Below are 7,307 nucleotides of genomic sequence, written 5' to 3'. Positions count from 1 at the left end.
CATTATAGTTCCACTGATAACACTTACAGATAGGCTTGAGCTTCTATTGATTTTATATTGTAAGCAAATGTTCTGTACATGATAGTAGGCATTTCCATTGCTAGCACTTTGATGAGATCACAGGATATACTTCCTTCGCTCACCCATAATTAAACATTCAGCTTGAGTAGTTATTATTGATACTTTTAGGCTACTCTTTCAACACAACTTAGAAAACAGACGAAAAACAACACAAAATTAAAAAGCAGCAGCCATAGAAGTTTGACCCATCAAAAACCATGGACTTTCTACTCTCGCTGCTTCGGTTCTCTTAAGATTAAGCTCTATCATGTGTGTCTCATTTATTCCAAATTGGCTTACAGATTCCTGTTCAGGAGATTCATAGCTTTTCTGGATCATTAGTTTCAAATGTAAGATAGTAGTGTGTGCGGTCGGCATACTAATGGCACTTTAATTCATTTCCAGCTAAGACCTCTGAGTGGCATTTTAAAAAGTTCATATGCAATCTGACCAAAGGTAAACTTATTAACTTACCTTTTAGGTATTTAATAAATTAAATTAAATCAAAGATTTTTGTCCTAGACTCAGGCACTTACTGGAATGTGGTCTATAGTATACCACTCAAAGCAACTACATACACCTGCTCTGAACAAAAAATGGGTAGGAATAGTATTCCCCTTCATTGGAAAGACAAAAACCAATTTAGTGCCTGCATCCTGAAGCCCATGCAAACAAATAACCGAAACTTTTGAATAGGCTGAAAGTTTATTAACAGGGTTCCCTATTTTTACTTTATGATCACTGAAATTTCCTAAGGAGATAGAGCAACATGTAAAGCTCATATCTGGCTTCTTCCAGGTTATTCATTGTTGGAGGTAAAAAAGAAACAGTCTAGACATGATAGTGGATTAAAAACTAGCAACAAGAGGTTTAAGGATTATAACAGAAGGCAAGTATAATCTTCCCAATCCTTTGTTGGGCTTACTTTGTATCAAATGTCATCCCTTTTTCTCTAACACTTTTTTTGAGACAATGCCTTTGTTGATGGTCTTTCCTGAACACTTGCTCAGGCACTGTGTTTGGGCCAGTTTGCATTTGGAATATCTAGGTGTGGCCATGGGTTTGAATATCAGAAAGGAAATGCCGGAGACTTTTCTTCAATATTGTGGCTGTTTACATTTTCCTACTTCTAAAAAAGTGACTAGTTTAATCATGAAAGAAAGCACCAAAATACCTGTATGTCATAAGATGTAAGCTTCACACAAGTAAAAGCTTTGTATTGTTACAGTGATGAGTTAATACCCAGTTAAAAATGTTTGAACAACTATAGCACCTTGAGCAGTCATCTTGTTGGAACATATCAACCAAATAAGTCAGTGGTTAGTTGGGTCCTCTTCAGAGAGAACTCAAGGTCTTATAGCAAGTGAATGTAGCCTCTCACTGGCAGTTTATGTCAGTGTTTATATCATATCCTTTGGTAGAGAAAAGCAATTATACAGGATATTACATTTTAAGAGAAGTTGACACAGCAAGCCTTCTAATGCCAATGCTAGTTTGTTAAATGTGTGTAAGGTCAATTGTTTTAAGTTGTGATAAAACAGTTGAAAAGGTACAGAGTTGGGATCAAGAGCATTGGGGTCCTTTTTATAATAGCATATGTGTACCTTCTAAAACTGACACTGCTTGTCTGTTTGGACAGGCAGTTAATATAACTTGGAGGTCTACCTGTTTCCATTGGGTAGAATGTAGTAGCAAGGAGAGATAACTTGGAGGGTTTCTTACTTAAGAATATAAAGTTGTATTACCGTTTCCTCTTCCTTCAAAAAGGAGATGCCCAAAATGGTGCAGGCAGTAGCTCAACAGTAAGCAGGTCTCTCTAAAAAACAATAAAATAAAGAAAGCATTAACAATACATGAGTAACTGAAAAGTGTATGAAAAAACAATCTCAAAACATTGATACAAACTGATGGAGCAGATAAAGAAAGTAAGTTTTTTTTTTAAAAAAAGGAACTTCTCTAGACTGAAATAAAACACTAGCAACATAAGAAAACTTGATTTTCCCATGGCAAGATGATCCATGTGCTGAGCAACAGGCTCTTGGACATGACTTTTCTTTTTCTAACTTATATTCAGTATGCTTGAGAATTTCCTTCATTTTTTTTGTAGTATTTATGAATCTACAGTAAATGGTTATTAACCTACATGCTGACCTAGATTATGTTGTTACAGTTTGGTTTGGTTTGGTTTGGTTTGGTTTGGTTTGGTCTGGTCTGGTCTGGTCTGGTCTGGTCTGGTCTGGTCTGGATCGGATCAGATTGCTCTTTTTCACTATGCAGTTGTCTATACTTCCCAATCTGAAAAAGGCCCATGCATGGAATTTCCTTATGATGCATTTCCCTGGATCTAACTGAATGGGGCGAAGCCAAGGTGGCTGCAGATTGTAGGAGGGATTATGGTATAGTAAAAGACAGGATGTCAAACAGATCATGTCCCATCCCCACCATGAAACTACTAAGTGCAATATCCTCGCTTGTAAACATGAGGATTTCTTGTCCTTGAAACAAAAGTGTTGAATAAGAATTCTTGAAAAAATCAGAAGCACTAAGCTAATACAAAGGACATGCATTTGCCAGAGAACATGTTTCTGAGACAATCTGAAAGATGTTCTGAGTTTATGCTCTGAAAAAATGATAAGCAGGTGGAAGGCTAGATCTGTACTCGGTAGAACCACCAGTTGTACATTTTATGGAAAGGGAATGCATTCCTATTATAAATTAGTAGATTATATTTATGTCAGACAGATAAATTGTTATCTAAAGCAATTTCTCAAGCCAAGATTCCCTGAAGACCCTAAGACAAATGGAGACAATATTTGAGAGTTTGTAACAGAGATGCTGATAAAAGATCAGTTATGATGCCAAATTTGTAAAGCAAACATAGCATAACTTGGCTAGAGTGCAAAAATTAAATAATTCAGTTAAATTAAAATTAAATTAAAATTAAAATTATTAAATTATTAAATTAAATTAAGTTAAATTAAGTTAAATTATAAAATTATTAAATTATTAAATTCATTGTATGTTCTTGCCACTGATTTCAAGAGAATATGGGCAGTAACTATTATATTTCAGAAAATGCCACTACCTGTGCACTCTGTAGCCTATATACTAAAGGAACATGTGGTTGAAAAGCTTTTTCTAGAAAGGCATTTTCTTCTACGTGTTTTCTACATAAACATTGTTTTGACTTTGGAGTCAAAAATGAACATTGCTAACTAAATATTAATGTAGATATGCATTTTCGTTATCAGCAAAGTATTATTTTCAGATTAAACATTAAAATCTAGTATGCAACATCTAGTATATTGTGAATAAACTAGAAGATATTCTTAATACTTGAAATCTGAAAGAGGTCTGCCTATTTACATTCCAGCAAAATATCATTTGAGATCTGCTTATGTGGTGAGTGACCCTCCGGGGTGGAAACATGGCACACTAGCATGTCTCTGTGTATTGGGAACAATGCAGAGGCAAAGACCAGCAGCCAGGTGGTGTGCCTGAGCAAATGGAGCTTCTCTGGACAAGGAGAAAGCTACAAGATTGCATACTTGAGCAATGGAGGGCATCTCCTTGTGAGGAAACCCACAGGATCTGGAGGGACGCTACAGGCTACTTGCAAGTAAGAGCACCAGGAACTGCAGGAGGAAACAGCAAAATATAATTAAACTAGTATTATACAAAACTTTATAAAGGAGAAGAGATTTCTCTGGTAAAAAAGGAAATAAATACGTATGATGATACAAAGAATTTTGAAGACTACTATTGAGGTGAAACCAGAACTTTTCTTACTGGGACTTATGGATAGTCAATTAGAAAAGATTTATGGAAGACTGATTTTATATATGATATCTGCAGCAAGATTATTATATGCACAAAGATGGAGAAATATTTAAATTCTCACAGTAGAGGAATGGATTGTGAAGATGGTAGAATTAGCAGAAATGGCAAAACTGACTTGTTTGGTCAGGGATAAAACAATATGTACCTTTATAAAAGACTGGAATTCTTTTAGGAGATTTTGCTGAAAATGGAAAAAAGTGAAATGGTGATTTTTGGATTTCTTGATTGAAAAAGGATTGAATAAGGGGCTGAAACATTTATTGTAATGTTAAGGAAGGAGGAGAGACAATGAGTTTGTTTGTAACTTTGTAAAGAAGGGCAACAGTTGCTTCTTTATTTTATTTTCTTTCTTTAACTGTATTGTTTTCTGCGCTTTTTCTTTTCTCTTTTCCTCTCTTTTCATTATATATTTCTGTATTTGTCTTTTATCAATGAAAATAACTCTTAATAAAAATTATTAAAAAATGAGATCTGATTATCTGCTGATTATTCAATGTACTAGAACTTAAGCCAGTGTGATGTGCCTTAGATTCATCTCCATGAAGAGCTTTGTGCTGTTGAGATAAGGCAATTCTCTTCATCAAAGCAAAGAGGCAATGAGGTTGGCATTGACAAGACACTTTGCATCACTTTGCCTTCCTAGACTGGCCATTGTAAGTACCCACTGAGGCTGGCAAAGAGAAGTTGTTGCTTGGATCTTAGAAATGAGAAGGCTGTATTGCAAGGGAAACTTTCATCAAAGCAAAACAGCACATCCAAGTTCTGCATAGCCCTCTTGATTATGCATTTTAAAGAGATATTTCTTTTACAGGACTGTATTTCATTAATTCCATCAGGACACTGTGATGCAAGAACTAGTTACTAGATTCTGGGATTCCAATGAATGTCAAAAGAATTAAAAAATTCTTCTGTTTCAATATACTGTATTACACATGTCATGTTGCAATATATCATGTTGCCTCATTTCCTCTTGGATAAAGACAAATGCTTTTTCAACTTCCATGATTTATGGATACCTTATTACATTCATTGAACGGCATAGAACTAGAGGTCAAGAATTACAAAAATGTGGGAACTTCCACTAACAACATATAATTTATTTATTTCAATCCCACCCCCACCCTGTAGTTCCAGCTCTTCAGTAGAAGGGACGCAGAACTGTACATTTAGCTATATTAATTTGATAAAGAAAGGAAGGCCCAGCACCAAGTTAAATGAAATCCAGGCAAGGTAAGATTCAGGATATTTCACCCAAAAATTTTGGGCTGGAATGGCTCTGAAAGTAATGTAATATCAATCATCTGATATCTCAGCCTATCACTGTAAATAAAATTGCCAATTAGGCAAATGTGGCTTACATTTTTTCCACCTAGAATATATTGCAGCCTTCCTCTGCTGTAATCAATATACAAGGTGGGGTTCAAAGCATGCTGAAGTTAGCCATAGCTGAAGCTATTTAGCCAGTATCTCTCTTCACAGCCAAAGACTATTAAAAACATAAATAAATAGCAAAACTAAAATGATTTTGTCCATGAAGAAATATCAGTATGTTTACCTATAAAGGAAGATGAACATAAAGTTAAGATTTACTTACACTCCACTGGGCTTACATGTCACTCTAACTGTCACTGATTCTGAGCAGTTTACTCACTCTATTCTGTCAGTTAAATCTAAATGTTATAGATAAATATCAAATGAATAACAATCAATCCACAATTCCATGCCATGATCAATAAACCATCTCAATTCAAAAATGAAACACCACATTTCACAAGGGAACACTTCAAGACACATCTTCCCATGTTGGAAAAGCTAGGTTTTTAAATGGCCATTTAAAAGTTAGACCCATTTAGGTCTACAGGGAACGTTGTTCCAAAGAAGGGGCAGCAGTTTAAAAGGCCCATCCCCTAAGGTCAGTGAAGATGACATTTCCTGAGTGAAGGGATTGAAACGGAAGGGTTTTGTTTTTACCTGATCTTATTGAGTGACTAGGGACCAGTGGAAGAACATGGTTCCAAAGATGTCCAAGTCTTGAGCCAAGAAGCATTTTAAAACTGACAAGCAGCACCTTGAATTACACCCAGAAGCAAACTAATAATCAGAGCAGCTCTGGAGTATAGGTGTTATATAGGCAAACCATGTAGTTCTCATAACTACCCAAGTTACTGTATTCTGGAACAACAGTAGATTCCAAGTGGACTTCAAGGACAGGCCCATGTACAATGCACTGTAATAATAAAACAGAAGGTGACCAAGGCATTTATTTATCTATTGTCCCAGACCAATAAAACATAAAAACCAAGCCTGAAACAATTAATAGGGAATATCAACAGACTTCTACAAGACAAAGCTATTGCTAAGAGCTTGGCAATCTTTTTTAGTGGTTACTCATATTTGATTCTATGGGAAGAAGTCTGTAGCTTCTGGGTCAGAAAGACAACTAGGATTTTTGATGATCAGAGTTGGAAGCCACTTTGCCTTGCTGGGATTAAGGGCAAATTTGTTCCTCTCCGTCCAAACTCCACAGCCGCCAGATACTGCAAGAGAATATTGACTGCATCACCTAGTAGGCTTGGGGTAGAGATATAGGCAAGTTATATTAAAGGATTCAAGGTATACCATGTGACACTCAGCTGTTTCCTCCATTGTCTTGCTGCTGTCTCCATTATCTGGTGTCTAAAGTGACTGCTCACTCTTAACACTAGTGCTAGCTATGCTTAGAATATATTTGCCCAGGTTTAATGTCTCATATAGAGGCATAAGGGCAAGACATAACAAGGTTTGGATTAAAGAGTGGCAAAGGAACAGAAAAGTAACTGATAAAACACATAAACTGGTAAGAAGTGAGCCTAACAAGGAAGTATCTAAAGATAAAAAATTGAGTGGAGAATTCTTCAAAACTAATATGTAGGAGAAGACCTATTCTTACATCTTTGTAGAATAAGTTGTATCTCTGGATCAGCACATACTGAATAGAGGTTTTGCATAGAATGCAGTTTTGCTAAGCAGGCTCTTTCATTGCCTGTTCTGAATTTCTACCCTGTTGTATATGCTTTTATAGCAAAGAGAAAACATTAATGGGAAAAGGCTCTAGTCAAACCTTTTGCTAACCTCTGGCTTCTAAAATATGGTAAAAGTCATATGAATGTAGTAAGTAAGCATTTGCCAGCTTTTTAAAAAAAAATCATGGTTGGTGCCATGATGTGGCTCCAAGGAATTTATATTTTATATAAATTTTAAATATTTTTCTATATTTTATATTTCATATTTATATTTTTATGATGTATTTGTGTTTATGTTTTTAATCTCTTGTTATTTTAACTAAATTGTAAACCACCCAGAGTCACTTGTGAGATGGGCAGTGTAGAGATATGAGAAATAAATAAATAAATAAATAAAATCCATTC

The sequence above is a fragment of the Candoia aspera genome, chromosome 8 (genome assembly GCF_035149785.1).
Source record: "Candoia aspera isolate rCanAsp1 chromosome 8, rCanAsp1.hap2, whole genome shotgun sequence".
Lineage (NCBI taxonomy): Eukaryota > Metazoa > Chordata > Lepidosauria > Squamata > Boidae > Candoia > Candoia aspera.
The sequence above is the reverse complement of the archived record's forward strand: the minus strand, read 5'-3'. Positions refer to the sequence as shown.